Raw genomic sequence first — 16,957 nt, forward strand, 5'->3', positions numbered from 1 at the left:
TGCTGTGGTGTTTACTGGGTTTGGGTGTGGGGTGCTTGGAATTTAGCCAAGGTGTCATTTAGTAGAGAGAGGTTAGACTTGGAATAATTCCTAAAGGTTTTTGGTTTCGCTAGGTCTTAGTTTTTATTTCAAGCAATAATGCCTTATGGTCCAATCTGACGAGTGAGAACATTACATTGGATGAGGAACATTGCTTCCCCACATTTTTGAGTAAAATGTCAAAGATGTCTGTACTCCTGGTAGGAGACTGTACCAAGATGTTGGCAGGAATCACTGGGTTTATGCAATAGACGTGGTGTAGGATTCCCAAGCTAAAGAGGGGTAGTTGAGATCCCCCATTAAGTTTGTATTGGGTTGAATGATGAGGGACTCTAGGACATTGAGATAGGTAGTATGGGTTTCCTAGCACATGGAGGGGGACCTATATATTGCAAAGATATGGTACAAGACTTTGTTTATGGTGAGTTGCACATGTATGGATTCCAATAGGTCATACACTTTAACTAGTTGTTATTTTTAATATAAACCGAGACTCTTTAACCTTTAGTTCCCTCCTGTGCAGTAGCTGGTCTAAAGATCTGAAAGGCATTCTAACCTTGCATTGCCGAGGTACTCTCCGTGACTTTAAGCCATGTCTCCATTACTACACAGATGTCTAGACTCTCCAAGGGAGAGGAAGGCTTGCAGGGAGTGGAGTTTTGTGTTAAGACTTCTAGCATTGAGCAGTACCACCTTCAGTTAATCTTTAATAGGTTCAGCAAAGTCAGGAGGCTTATCAGTTTGGCATCACCTAAAAAAGGCACTATGGGGGCTTCATCCTTGGAGAAGGTAGTATCCTGCTCAGTGTTAGGCTTATACCTGCCTGAGACACATAATCAGTGAGCTCAATCATGTCTCACTTCGTATAGTCAAGGGAGGTACCTCTCAGGTCATTAACAACCACATGGACTGTGACAGAGTCATACTGGTACCTGTGGTGCAATGACTTAAGTGCCTGTGTGACTTGATGGATCCTAACCCCCGGAAAGGCAGCTAACCTTGACTCTCTTCCTATTCAGTCTGATGAGGGGGACATCAGTGTGCCTCATTATAGAATTACCAAAGACCAGAAAATTTGGCTGTGCACTGATTTGCCTTAAGGGCTTAGCAGTGGAGGCGCTGGATACAATGTTACTATGTGTAGCTGTGGGTGGTGTTTTAACAGAGTGCTTACATGATCGCTGAGGACCCTTTCTTTGATTGTACTGTGCAGGAGGTCTTAGTGTTTTAAGAAGGTTACCTGTAAGTGCCTCAGCATAAGTAGTTTTATGTATTTGGTCTTTACTTGTGCAGTAGGCATGGTGCAAGTATCACTGACAACCTCTATAGGATTAGTTTTGGTTGTTTGAGAGAGTTTTAACACCTTAAAGTGTATTTATACATCTCAAATACTTTATCTGTTTTATTAAGAATAAGTGGGCTGACAGTGTACATGAGATAATTGCTACAGTGTCTCAAAATACCAATCTCAACCAGATTGTCCACAGAAAGAGAGTTAGGAAGTGCCTATCTATGGCAACTGATCTACTAGGGAACATTGAGGAAATTTAAATATTGAATAGGTCGATGATACAAGCAACTTGAGCAATACTCAGCTATGCACATACTAGATGTTCTAATATTTAAAAAAATCTGTCTAGGCAGTAAGGGCATTTTAAGGGAAATTTACACTACAAGAAATTAAATTCTACACAAATTACAAGGGGGAATTATGTTACAACATATCAGCGTCTATACAGATCACTGCTAGGCGCCACTCTGTAGAGATCAGCAATTCTAACTGAGAACTGTAAAAAGGTCAAAAGTGCAGATATTCAACACAGAAATAATTAATGCAGCTATAACAAAAACAATAAGTAAAATAAGTTCTGAAACATTGGATATGGTAACTTTTAGCTTGCTCGCAGGTTATGAGCCAAGCATTGTGCAACTGTGACACTTAAGTAGCAGAGTAGATTTGATACAAAAAAAAACACAAACAAGGTTGTGTGACCAATCAAAAACAGCACACTCTTCTTTCCTTTACACATTCCCAGGCCAGAAAATGACTCAGGTCCCTCTACTCTCACTAAAATGGAACCAACGCAGTTCTAACTAAAGCCTGTAAAAAAGGTCAAAAAGTGCAGATATTCAATACAGAAACAGTGAATTAATTCAGCTGTGACAAAAGCATTGTGAAAAACAAGTGCTGAAACAATGGATATGGTAATGTGAGACTTAGCTTGTGTAGAGTTTAGCAGAAACTAACAACATTCTTCTTCTCAAGTAGCATGGTCGACAAACATTGCAAAACGTATCGGGCCTCATAGGTTATGAGCCAAGCATTGTGCAACTATGAAGCTAAAATATCAGCAGATATTCAATAAAAAAACCACAAACAAGGCCCTGTTACTAATCAAAAACAGCATACTCTTCTTTCCTTTACACAACCCCGGGCCAGAAAATGACTCAGGTCCCCTCTACTCTCCCAAGTGGAACCAAGGCAATTCTGACTAAAAACGGTAAAAAAGGTCAAAAAGTGGAAATATTCAGCACCAAAACACTCAATTAATGCAGCAAAAACAAGTGCTAAAACAGTGAATGTGGTAATGCAAGTCTTGGCTTTTGTAGCGTTTAGCAGAAACCAGGAATACTTTTCTTCTCAAGTAGTGTGACTGCCAAAAGTAGCCAAACACCTCAGGCACAGAGATTCAAATTTTAAACAAGCTTGTCCTCTAACCAATCAAATAAAGGCACTATAATACTTACACCAGCAATTTCCATTGTAGAAGGGCATAGGCTATCCTCTCATGCTACAAAAGTGTAGGTCACAAACCTTCCTAATATAAAATAACTGGTTTGGAGCCCAAGTGCTTAAACCAGAACAAAGACACCTAGAATAAGAGGCACAATAAGCCTTCACCAGCAATTCCAAACTCAGAAGGGTGTAAGCTACTTCTTCTGCCACAAGAGAGTAGACCACGAACCTTCCTAATGTACGATAACTAGTTTGGACCCCAAATGCTTAAATCAGAACTAAGAGACTTAGAGTAACAGTTACAAAGTAATTAGGCTACTAACAAGCAGTAATACATTCAGCAGATTAATGCAACTGAAGACTTCAAGAATGTGCAGCAAAAGGCTAACTAAGGAATAAGCACAAATACAGTAAGAGCAGGTGAATGAGTGAGAATGTAGGAAACAGAAGATAATTCAAGTTTAAGAGACCGGGGGGCTTCCCAGCTGATCTCCCAGTGCTCAGTAGAATGAGCTGATGAGATGAAACTGGGAGGGGTGTCCAAAGTCAGATTTATAGCAGGGGTGGGAAACTCCAAAAAAAAAAAAACACCAATTTTAAAAGCACAACAGGAATAAGACAAGGGGATGGGAAAAATCAAATGCGGACAGAGATCAGCAATAGTCAGGCTGAGAACAAGTCATGCAGCACTACAGCTAAATAAAATTACACTAAATACCTGTAGTTAAATGAGGAATGCTATTTATCAGCTCCTCCCACTAATTAGCTGGATTTTATTCTTTTCTAGCTGACCCTAGCCAAGACCTCTTAAAACTACAAAAACAACAAAAAAAATGCCATATGAGTAAAGATAAAAAACAGAAGTAACCAAACCTTAAACGAATAACTCCAATCCAAAATCAAATGCAGACAGAGATCAGCAACAGTCAAGCAGAAAACAACAAGTCACACAGCACCTGCCAGGGTCATACTGCAGGGCACCACCACATAGATCCAGGCAGTGAAAACAGGCCTTCAGCAGCTCAAACACATGCTCAGCAATGACGTGGGTTTGTGATTGTGCATAGTTGTAAACATTGGCTGACATAGTCTGTGGACTTCTGATGCCTGTCATCAACCATGGCTGAAGGGCATATTCAACATCACCAATAAAATGCCCCTAAGGAGCATCACCAATTACAAACTGCTGATATAGGTTACATGTGTGACATATCTGGGAATTGTGGGTACTACCCAGGTGGCCTGCAGGCACATTGTAGATTATTCCTTGTGCATTACAAGCCACCTGACAGTTAACTGGGTGGTAAGCCTTACGGATGTCATACTTCTCAGCTCAAAAGGTGGAGCCTTTATTTCATTTTGGTGCAGTTTACAGCCCACAGTACCTCAGGAAAATGGAATATGTCAAAAAAAAAAAAAAAAACAGCATGGTATTGTCTCTCTCCTCTTTGGTATGAGGAAACTATATGTGATCCCCCATATGTTGTAGCACGCCATCAAGTAACTAGTGGACTATCCTTGAAGCAGATGCCTGGGATACCCCTACTATGTCCCCTCTGTTAGATCCTGAATGGTCCCTGTAACTAGTATTCCCAAAACTAGACAAACATTGATATCAACAGGGATAAGTACTCCTCACATTTCACAAGCATGCAAATGAGGGAGACACATCTCAGTCAGCTCCTGCATGGTGAATCTATCCACATGGTACTGGTCCACAATTTCAGTGTAGTAGAGGGCATAACATGTTAGGCATGAGTAGATGACTTACCACCTCCAACAGCAACAATGTACAACACTATGGCTACTATTGGTGAGTACAGCCTGTTGTGTATACAAGCTTGTTAATGTTACAGCTACCTCATACATTATTCCATGATTCACCTCCTGTTACTTCAGAATTTTATTGTGATCAATAGCTCTGGATCTAGCACATCTAGTCACAGAATATATATCTCTCTGAATTGCTCTGCCATATTGTTTACAGTCATTTGCATCCACAGAGTCCCTCATTTAAATAATGTTGCTGATTAAAATGTCATTATATTGCTATTTGCATACTGTGCAGGGCACAGGCTTTCTTGGCATTCCTCACTTGCATTCAATGTATCTCTGAATAGACCATACCCTGAACATGACAGCTTATCATACACAATTGAGTACTGTGATATAGAAAGTGTTTCTGAATCCCAGAGACTGTATTTGTTGCATTTTTTGATAAATTGATAAATTAAATTTTGAAATTAATTTAATTAGTTTGGTCATTAAGAATTAGTTATTTTGAAAGATGTCAGCAAAGCTATATATGTATATTTATGTGTGTGTGTGTGTGTGTGTGTGTGTGTGTGTGTGTGTGTGTGTGTGTGTGTGTGTGTGTGTGTGTGTGTGTATGCATGCCTCTTGTCTTCAAATACTTGCCTCTATTTCAAAAACAGTTCAGCATTTTTCATCAAATTTTGAAGAGTTAATGTCAAAGGTATCTATAAAACTTTTCACTCTCAACGGCAAAGTGGCAACTACATCTTGAAGTTTAATTAAAACAATATTTTACGCATTTGTAAGCCTCAATATAAAAAGAATAACAAGATCACTTTTTTTACAGACTGCATACTCTTTGTAGGCATGCAGTCACAACATCACGTATTTATGTTTTTGATAAATTTTATATACTTTTTTTTTATTTTGAAGAAATCTGAGAGCTACAATTTTGTTTTTCATCTCATTGTTTTGCAAATGACACAGGCTATACATTTCAAATTTCAGAATAGCGGAAAGCCAAATAGGAGATGAGCAGTGGATTCACATCAGGATGCCTTGCAACTACCTTGATGATTGCAGAGAGATAGATGATGGATAAGAAGCTGTAGAAGAAGAAACAGTTCAGCTGGGGAATCCTAGGCATGGAGAAAGCATATGACAAATTCGCAAGATAATTAATTTTGGGCAGTCTTGTGATAGTCTGTAAGTTTTGGAAACATTGGTAGAATTAGTGCAGGCTATGAGTGAGGACTCAATAAAACTAGTATGAACAGTGTTTGGACTCACAGTAAGTACGCGTGTGCATCAGTTATCAGCTCAGAGCCATGTGAACTCACTCTTGTTTATACCGGAGATGGGCTACATCAACAAACAGGTTGGTGGGGACATACCAACAATGTTACTGTATACACCTAATTCGGCACTAAAAGAAAAATCTGAGCAGAAACATCAGAAAATGATATGTGACTGGAATGAAAAGCTGAAGACACATGAGCTGAAACTGAGTACAGACTCAAAGAGTCATGATAGTTAATGGGGAAATCAGAAGTCGAAAACTGAGACAGAAGAGAAATAGTGGAACAGGTTAATAGCTTCAATCAGCAAACAAATCTAGAATTTCAGAGGCTTTTTGTTATCACAGTGTGGGATTATAACCACTTTTTACTTTGGAAGTATTTCACCACTACTTAGAAGGCCGGGTGAATCTTTTGTTCAGAATATACTTGTTTTACATCCACATTAGACCAGAAGCAAAATTCATTTTTTTTTTATTTCAACAACCAAGGCAATATTTCTGTTACTCCATGTATAGTGAAGTCTACATTCTATTTACTTACAAAGGCAGTCTGTACCTTGTAAATCAAGACTATGATACACTGAAATCTATGGGGCTGACATAACATTTGTAAGTGTGTTTTGTACCAATGTATCACCAATGTATCTAATCAGAATTCCTTCAATTTTATATTGTAAACTGTCTTAGGAGGACTGACATATAGCCCCTTATATATAACAAACAAATTGTGTTTTAGATGCTGTTATTGTCACAATCTGGCACTATACTTGATTTTCACCTGATAGATGGGTCTGATCTTCCTCACAAGGCTTGGTGAAATAAATGTAAAGAATACATGTCCAGAGAATACATGTCCACTCTCTGACTTCTCTTTAGAGTGGAAGAATTTGGGAGTGACAGTTGTAGAAAAGGAAAATCTGAAGGAAATCTGAGGAGGTCAAAGATAGACTCAAATATGATGCATCTAGTTAGTGCAAAGTGTCCAGGATAGAGAGAGAGACAGTGTGTGTGTGTGTGTGTGTGTGTGTGTGTGTGTGTGTGTGTGTGTGTGTGTAAGAGAAAAATCCAAAAGAACCTGAAGTAAAGTGTGTAAAACAGTGGTGTGACCATTGCTTCTGTATGGCACAGACACCTGAGCAATGAAGGCAAAGCAGCTGAGAAAGCTGGAGATGATGAAGATGGAGTGTCTGGGAATGGTAGTATGTTGCAGTCTGTGTGACATAAAATAAATAAGGTCATCAGAGCTGAACCTAGACTAGCTCCATTTGCAGAAAAGGTCCAAAAAACAGACTATGAAGGCTTGGTCACATATGCAGTAAAGAAGGAAATGATCTGGTAAAGTAGATTTGTGAGAGAAAGGAAGACAGCAAGACTAGATGAAGATATTCAGCTATAAAGTGCATGGATTATGTGAGAGTAGGCATGCAACAGTTGGATATGACTCTCAAAAAGTGATACTAAATTGAGCCAGGTGATAACAGCAGACACATCACTCCACCCTCATGTAAATACAGGAAAAAGGGGCTGGTGATAATGATGATGATGTCTGCTAATGATAATGCATGCCGTAAATTTCAAAGGACTATTATGGCTTGAATTTTGCCTTAATTTACAATGAGAGTATTTCTATGCTGCTTCAATATGTTCTCATATTTTCAGAATATGATCCCTCGATTGTCTGCCTTTTGTTACAAAAAGCAGACAGCAGCATTTCAAATATGTACATATATGTCTGAAGAAATAAAATGTGTTTTTTGCTATACCATATAAAATATCAGAATATGTAACTTTTTTCTAAGAAAAGTAGTTATGTTTTTGTTCTTGTTGCATAGGAACTTACTAATGACATGGTTTAGATATATACTATATTACTCTAACTGAAAACATGCAAAATATGCATTTTTATTTGGAAACACATAGCAAATAACAGAATGCTAACATTGCTTTATAGCGCTTCTGGTGTTACCAACTAATATTGTACCATATCTCTGTAACAATTTGAAATGGTTCAGTAAATTTATCATAAGTATATGTCATGACCTTCATCTAAAGAATGCACATAACTGGTGATTCCAGGTTTAATACAAAGTATCTTTATGTAGCATACTTTACTGCATATGTCTAATTTGTAGGTGGGTAGTCATAATGCCAGTAACAAAAAGTGCATAATCAATATAAGTATGTAGGATTTTCACTTCTGATGTAATGGCTATATAGTAAATGTATATTCTAGATCATTATCATATTTTGAATTCTGAGCAGATGTCATTTAAAACACCAAGTGGAAACCACTTATAATGCAAAATGGAAACCCTGGAATTGATACCTATGTACAAAAAGCCATATACAAGTCACGTCACCTACAATATTTCATTACAGAACATTCAGGCAGTAATAACAGCATATGTATCTACAAAATGTGTCTAAAACTCCTACCCTGTCATTAGTGATTTCAATGCACACCACCCCTTAACTGCTTCAAATTATGTAATTTCAGCCACAGCCGGATACAAAAGTAAAATAATAATCCATTTTTTATTATAGACAGTTCAGTAAAGATGCATTCCAGACCATTACTGTAGTCTGCCTAGAGAGAAGAAGTCAAACATAACACCCACAAATGAAAACTAAGTATAATGAAATTTCAGAGTATGACAGTGAAGGCATATGAACCTCTGCATCTAGTATCTCTGTATAATAAACCATATCTCAGGCTCCTTTGAGATTTCATTAATAAATGTAACATACTTAAGCATAACAAAACAACAATCAGCTATAAAATGCACCTAAGAATGCTATTTTACACATCAAGATTTTGGTGCACTTTAGTGCTGAATCTAACACAATCAGCTTGCTTCTGAACATGAAATGTCAATCATGGCACCTTATAAGCTTTTCTTTCTGTTGATATTAATATAATATGATAACTTAGTAAAGATGTTTTCTACACCCTTACTGCATTCTACATGCTGAACAAAAGTTCATTAACTTAGTTCTAAAGGAAACAGGACATAATGCAAAATGGCATACTATGGCAACAAAGTTATACAGACCTCTGCAACTTGTATCCAACTATGAATGACCATACTTTAATCCTCCTTTGAGAATTCATTAAAAAACTTTATGGCAGTAACAGTAGTGTGCTGTATATAAAATAACTGCACCTATGATTGTTATTCTGCCCTTACTGACAACACTACTGGCAGTAAAACAGTGTGCATAATATAAAATAACTATACCTAAGACTGTTATTCTGCTGTTAGAGATTTCAGAACAGTTCAATACTGATTTTTATCCCACTACTTTAATTGTTTCAAAGCATGGCATTTTAGCCATGGTGTCTTAGAATTGAAAATATAATTTATCTAATGAAACATATGGTTTCTTCTGAAGTATTGTTAAGTCAAGAAAGATGGATTCTATACTATTACTTTATACTGTATATTGAGCTGAAGTTCAATAGAATATTCCCAATGGAAACCAATTCCAGTGACAAAAACTACCTATTTAGTAGACATATATATACATATATAATTTTGTTCTGATAGAATAACAACTTAGTAAAGATATATTCTTGATCATTATTATATGTTTAATTGATGGCAATAAATGTAATTTATAACACTACAGTGAAAACTAAGTATAATACAAAATGGCAGACTGTGATAGCAATGGTTTTGGAACCCTTGTATTTGAGAACTATGAATGAAAGTCCCCCCTCCCCCCTTTCAGACAGTAACAACAACATGTGCAGCTACAAAATTTATCTATGACTCTTACTCTACCCTTAGGGATTTTGTTGCAGACCAGCAATGAATTTGAACATGTTACTTAGCTGCTTCATACTATAGCATTTTAGCCAGGTTTGCCTACATTCAGTCAACTTACCAGGATTCAGTTTACACATTTCCAAAAAAATCATTTCTGAAAAATGTAAGTAAAAAAAAAACATAAAAAAATTAGAAAAAATATAGAAAAAAGTATTTTTAAGGGACAAGCCCCTCTGGAACCCCATGTGGGAGTTAGGCTCCAAGACATCTAAATTATACATACCAACTCCACAATACACTACAGTGAAGAAAAAGACAAAAACTCCCCAAACATGCACTGCCAGCTTGCCCAATTCAGCACTCTATTTAAATAAACTGCTCTTGCATTCTACTCGTTTGATGTCTAACTGTGAAGAAAATGAAAGAACAAATGTTTACAGCAATGCATTTCAACATGTTGACCTCAGACATGTTCATACATTCACAATTTGAGGGACTCATGCATGAGATAAAGCATTCAGGAGTTGCCTCTGTCCATTAATAATACAGGGGGGACTCCTAGTGTAATGTTTTTCATAGTTTATCTAGCCTATTTACTGTCTGTTCATTTTCTTCTATTTCTATTCTATTCTGCTTAGCATCTATTTTACAGCCAAATACTTTGTTTATGTTTTAATTCTGCACACACCAATGTTTTTTCTTGGCACATGCATACTAGAGTGTTTGCATTTTTTGTCATTTTGTGGTTTATGTTTTGAACATCGGCATTTTTTATCATATTCAGTAGACCCACCTATATACACATGTGTATATGCATGTATGTGTGTATATAGATATATATTTATATATATATATATATATATATATATATATATATATATATATATATATAAAACATACAACACTTCAGTGGAAACTAAATATAATACGTATGTCGTATGTATGTAGGTATGTATGTATGTATGAACGTATATTATATTATATTATATATATATATATATATATATATATATATATATATGTAGGGTCTATATTACGTGTTCGAATGCTAAGGTGATCGAACATCTTAACATCGACAACGTAATATCGAACTGCAAAACAGTGAATGCCACCAGGAAACGTTACTGTCGGCCACAAAAAAAATTAACTTTACAGCCAAACTAAGTGGGGGGCTGTGCCCCCTACACCCCCCCCCACCACCAACAACTCCGAGATCACTCCAGAGTGGAGAAAATGGAAAAATCCAGTGAACGGCCAAGGGAAATCTTTCCCTGTGTTAAATTGGCCATTCGCTGTTTTTTGCTTTCGATATTACGTGGTCGATGTTAAGGTGTTCAATCACCTTAGCATTCGATGACATAATATAGACACATATATATTTATATATATATATATATATATATATATATATATATATATATATAAAAAATATATATATACACATACATATAGGTGGGTCTACTGAATATGATAAAAAAATGACAATGTATTGCTCAGTATTGCATATCTGAGTAATTACATCACTATAATTTGTGCATACCCAAGAGTGGAACATTACATTTTAAAAGAGAGGCAGCAGAATCTGGTGGTATCCATTACAGTAGACACAACCATACAGCCTCAGTCATAGCTGGCTGCCCACTACACAGTGATGTAACTGAACTCCCACTAGTCAGAGTGGTTGATAAACTAGATCCATCCATATACATATGTGGTAAGGAGATGTTCAGTACAATTGTGACTGAAAGGACTGCATAGACAGCACTACACAATTGACAAGAATTGTCATACCTTGCTCTGTGCTCCTGTGCCCCACATGCCTTCTTGTCATTACCATGACTTTGTAACCTGCCGTGCTGTTGACAGTGTTTGAACTGTTCTGCAATTAAATTTATGTTCAGTTGTCACTGATAACTAACATATCCTTACCTGTGACAGGCAGAGATGTTATGTACTGCAACTATGATAAATGCATGGTTAATGATAGATACACTTTATATACCTTGACTTTTTCTTCGTTCCTCCAGTGTATACAATCCTACAGTTCAGACTTTTCTTCTATTACTCCCCACCCTCCTTTCCCATAAGCATCACAGTGACACTTGTTTATACAATACAGATGTAACTTCTTGATATGACCACTGAAGAAAATTCCTCAGAGGCAAAGACAACTGGCTGTAAGCTGAAATTACTGCACATGGTGTACATCTCCATGCTATGTGCCATGGTGTACATTGCAATCAGTTCAGTGGGAGCTTGGGGTCTGGCATAATGGTTAAGGTGTTTACCATACAGATACAAGGTACAGGGTTTAATTCAAACCATTACGAAGCATGTCTAGGCTTAAAAATCTGAGGTTTTCTGGCAAATCATTAAGGGCTGACATCATATCCATTTCAGATACCATATCCTTCAGAAAATGCATGCAAACACAAAACCTGTTATTCTATCTACTTTCTAAATTTAGAAGAGAAATATTTAAAATATGTTTCTGTTTTTAGGGCCTTTGCCTCCCCTCTAACATATTTGTCTTTTCCAGAATTCCTGCACCAAGAGGTTGAGAGGTATGTTTCTACTGCTTGGGTAAAGTTTAAGTTAATTTACTGAATACACATAAAATATTAATCTTTCAACATTATCCAGCTCAGATGTAAGGTGACTCTCTCTTTGCACTGTTCTACTGGTAAGTCTTATATCCACAAAATGCCTAACTTCACCCAGATGATTAGCATTGATGGAGTTACTATAGGCAAAATCCATAGTGTGAAGGCCTGATATTTTTCATTAATGTCCATTTTCTGCAGTTTCTCCAACTCCTCTTTAATTTCTTTTATTAAATGCAAAGGGATCCTCCTGTGAAGCTGTGCTATTGTAATCACTTTGGACATTCCTATGTACCTAGAACCAGTTTTTCTTCAAGTTTACAATCCCATCAAACAAAAATTGCATTAATTTCACAGTTTATCTAGTCTGTTTGCTGTCTGTTCATTTTCCACAGTTGTGTTTAGTATCTATTTTACAGCCAAACACTTGACTCTGCACTAACTTGGTACATTTTCTTTTTCCGTTTGCGAAATAATTGTGCAATCTGAGTTGGGTATTGTCTTTTATGTGGATACTGACCAGTACAATACACACATTGCATGCTCCAACCAGTTTTGCTGTCAGTTGTATTTATCTCAATGTATTCTGTTTCTCTGCATAATTCACCCTCTGCCTTGCAATATATTAAGTTTATATCTCCCTCTTTTCTTTACATGGGTTTCTGATACATCCAAGGCCCGACTGAAGTTAAGCTATTTGTTTATGGTTATTTCTGGCTCAACTCGTGCTTTCCTTCTTACCCTTCCACTGGTACCCATTGTATTATTTGTGTTACTTCTTCATTAAGATCTATTAATTAACATTTTCTTGCTGATGTCCTTAATCGTCTCTAATACATTTTAATGAGTTAATCTTTCGCTTTCTTTGTAATACTGAACTTATAACTTTCATAGTCATCATTTTCATTTGTCTCATAATGACAGGTGAGAGTAACTATAAATATTTAAGAACCTGCCATCTAGTTCTACCATTGCTTTATATATGTCACTGACCAATCACCTGTCGTGTGTAGAAGTTAAGCCTTTATCATTTCCTAACACACCTATGCAAGTAGCGTAATTATTCAAAAGTGTATCCATTTATTCTCGAGAGAACTTATATTGCTGATATCACAGTAAATAATGTCCATCACTATCGCACACTTACCTTACCCACACCCTAATGCTAACTCACTTAATCTGCCCCTAACTCTTAAGTCTGTCACTATCGCACACTTACCTTACCCACACCCTAACCCTAACTCACTTAATCCGCCCCTAACCCTTAAGTCCGTCACTATCGCACACTCACCTTACCCGCACCCTAACCCTAACTCACTTAACCCGCCCCTAAACCTAAAGTCCGTCACTATCGCACACTTACCTCACTCGCACCCTACCCTAACATCCATCACTATCACACATTTATCTTACCCACCCCCTGACCCTAACATCTGTCCCTATCGCACACTTACCTTAACATGTCGGTGTTCTCAGCGTTGGGATTCTCAACTGTCGGTCTTCCCTTTTGTCGATCTTCCGGTGTTGGTTATCTCACTGTTGGTCATTTGCAGTTTTGGTTAATTCAGGTAGACCTATATATATATATATATATATATATATATATATATATACACGTTTAGGTCTGTCTGAATCCTTATTTTTTTACTTTCTTGTATTATTCTGTTAGGAAACCACTCTATAAAAGTCTTTTGTAAAAAAAATATTATAACTTATTTTTCTTTGTTGTTTCTTCTTGCATGAAGATATTCTCTGTAGTTTATTTTATTCCACAATAGACAAATCCCATGAACTTCTATCCATCCAATGTTGTCAAGTCACATTCTACTCCTTTAGCAACTCATTAAACAGCTGCTTTCACCCCCAGGGTTTATAAGGCAATTAGGGGGGAAAACTCGATTGCCACACCTTTATTCCATATCATAAACACACACCTACAGAAAATGTACAGTCGCCTGCTGATTTACCGCATGTTTTTGGGATATGGGAGGAAATCAGTGGACCTGGAAAAAACCCACATGAACACAGGGAAGACATATAAACTCTGAACAGAAAGCACTGCAGTACAGAACTGAAAGTGGGAACTTCTTGCTGTGAGGCAAAAATTCTACTCATTGCATCACTGCCCCACCACAAAAATGAGTGTAACGGCTATTAAAAAGAATAAAACATTTTCCTGTCAGGATGTGGTTCTTTCTGCTGGAAGACACTGTCATTCTCACTGACAAGTTTTCATACTATGTACAGAGACCCTGAAGTGAAATAAATCCTAGCTTCACAATAATGTAATATATCGGCAGTGTCTTTACATAAAGGCAGTATGTATAGATGTGCGTGCAAGTAATGCAGGTGTAATATAGCAGGACTGCACTTTTTATTATCATAAAATAATAATGCCGAGGCCAATGCAGTTTCAAACAACATGAGTCTTATGTAATGACAGAGACACATAGAATTATAGCTTAGTCTGCTGCTTCTAAAAGCCATCTGATATTCTCAGCCATTTTCTATTTTTAATTACCTCTGGATTTAAACTAAGAAAACAGAATGTCTCCAAATCAAACGGTTAAGGTCACATAAATAGTATCAAGGCTAATTTATAAATCACACCTCCTGGCACAGTGATCCTCTCCACCATTCAGACTTCTAATATCACTGTATGATATCAGTGTATGGAGAAAAAGGCATCCGAACAAGAACAAGACCATCCTGCAACGTCACTCCCAAAGGGGAGATGGGGAAAGCCCCAATAATATGCTTAGACATAGAGTTCTCTGTCCTTTGTCCTTTTTAGACATTACTTCCAATGTGGTATCAGATCGTTTTAGGAATCTTAACCATGATGCTTGTGGTGCTGCATTTTACAGCATTATATGGCCCTCTGTTCCCCTACATTATCAGTAACTCTTCTGCATACTGTCTACCAACTGAATATCACTTTCTCTGTCAGATCACTGGATGAACACAGTAATGGAATTGCAACCTTTCCAGAGCTCTGCATGTTTCACTGATGGCCATGGTTTTCTAAAGTCTACTATCCTAACTACAAACCCCAATGTATTGTTAACATTTACCACTGGCTTTTCACATCATTACACAATAACCTAAGCAGAGCCACTTTCAGAAACCAAAATGCTTTGAATAATATTCTAGCTGAGTTTGTATATAGGGTCTTTGATGAATGCTGAATGTGATACATTATACCAGCCAGGAAAACCAAAGTAATGCTTTTGCATATCACAACAGCAAACATACTGGTATTTGTGGTTATAGTCTTATATACAGCTAGATTCAGGAGTCATTCGAAGCTCTTATTTCAAGAAGATTTTTCTTTCATCTTCTGAATTGTCTGATCTGAAGATAATAGCTGGTAAGTCTTTCAGCTTATCCCAGTTAGGGGTCGCCACAGCAGAACTCCGGTCCGCTAATGTTTGGTAGTGGATTTTTATGTGGCGAGTTACCAGCCCTGACGCACAACCTTCAATGAAGACACACCCATTCACGCATGCCTCCACACAGAAGACACTCTAGCTAAGAATTGAATGCGACAATGTCTTGCTGTGAGGCGACAACGCTACCACAGCACCACTACCGCGGGTCAAAGATAATAGCTGGTACATGCTAAAAAAAAAAAAAAAACTTGAATTTGGATGTCTGTCACTCATACCACTTCTCCCGTTCACTGCAGGTCCAACATGAAGTCTTTGCCATCGTGGACTGTCCTTTTATATTCCTGTTATCTTACAATGATAGGAGATTGCATCATACTTATCTGCTTGGGTTGTAAGTATTTATTTATTTTATTTTATTTCTGACTGGGTAAATTACATTTTATAAGTATGGTACAAAAACAACTAGAAACATTAGTACAGTTCAACTGAAACAATTTGAAATTAATACTGCTTCAATAAAATACATAAAAAATACAGATTATATCAGTACAATGGTACTCAAAAGACATGTAACCATGATGAGACTTCCGTATTTCAATAAACCATTTTGTAGAGACACTAGTCTGATCATCAGAGGGCAAGGCAATGCAGAGTACCGAGACAGAAATGTCAAAGGTTTGGTCAGATTGGTTACTGCGTGACTTGAGCTGAAGTAGACTGGAGAATCTGAAGCTACTGTCACTTTTTTATTTATTTTATTATTATCTGCTTAATCCAAAGCATATACCAGCACTCAAAAAGTGCAAGGCAGAGACACTAATCCTGGACAGAATACCAGTTATTCAATGGCAACTGCTCATAGTGAGAATTCAAAAGAAGAGATTGAAGAATTGCAGAAAAATAGGCCTGTGCAGGGATAAAGAGGTAAAACTGTTCCAGCAACATCAAATCCAACAACCTAATTAATGCAGTACTGGCACTGGCAGCAGTAAATATAACACAGCAGAGCAAGCTTGCAATTAGCAGTCTTCAGAATATAGCTGGTGTGATGGGAATACAGCAACTTCTATTCAGCTGGAAGTCAAGATACTTAGCATCTGAAATGAAATCAGATTGCATTAGAGTTTATGTGCATGGAAGTAATTCAAATCCAAAGGAAAACAATTGTTATTCTGTACATGAAATTACCTGGAAACACAAACAACTGACATTTAAAATGACGTCTTGGAAAATTGGAGATACTTTGGTTCTATGCAAAAGTGCATAAACATTTTTTGTTATGTTTTCAGAAACCCTATGGTTTAAAGACATTTTCACTTGATTTATTAGACTTAACAGTGAATGCACTCTTAAATTAAGAC

The sequence above is a fragment of the Protopterus annectens genome, chromosome 1.part2, assembly GCF_019279795.1.
Source record: "Protopterus annectens isolate FY-2018-M chromosome 1.part2, PAN1.0, whole genome shotgun sequence".
NCBI lineage: Eukaryota > Metazoa > Chordata > Ceratodontiformes > Protopteridae > Protopterus > Protopterus annectens.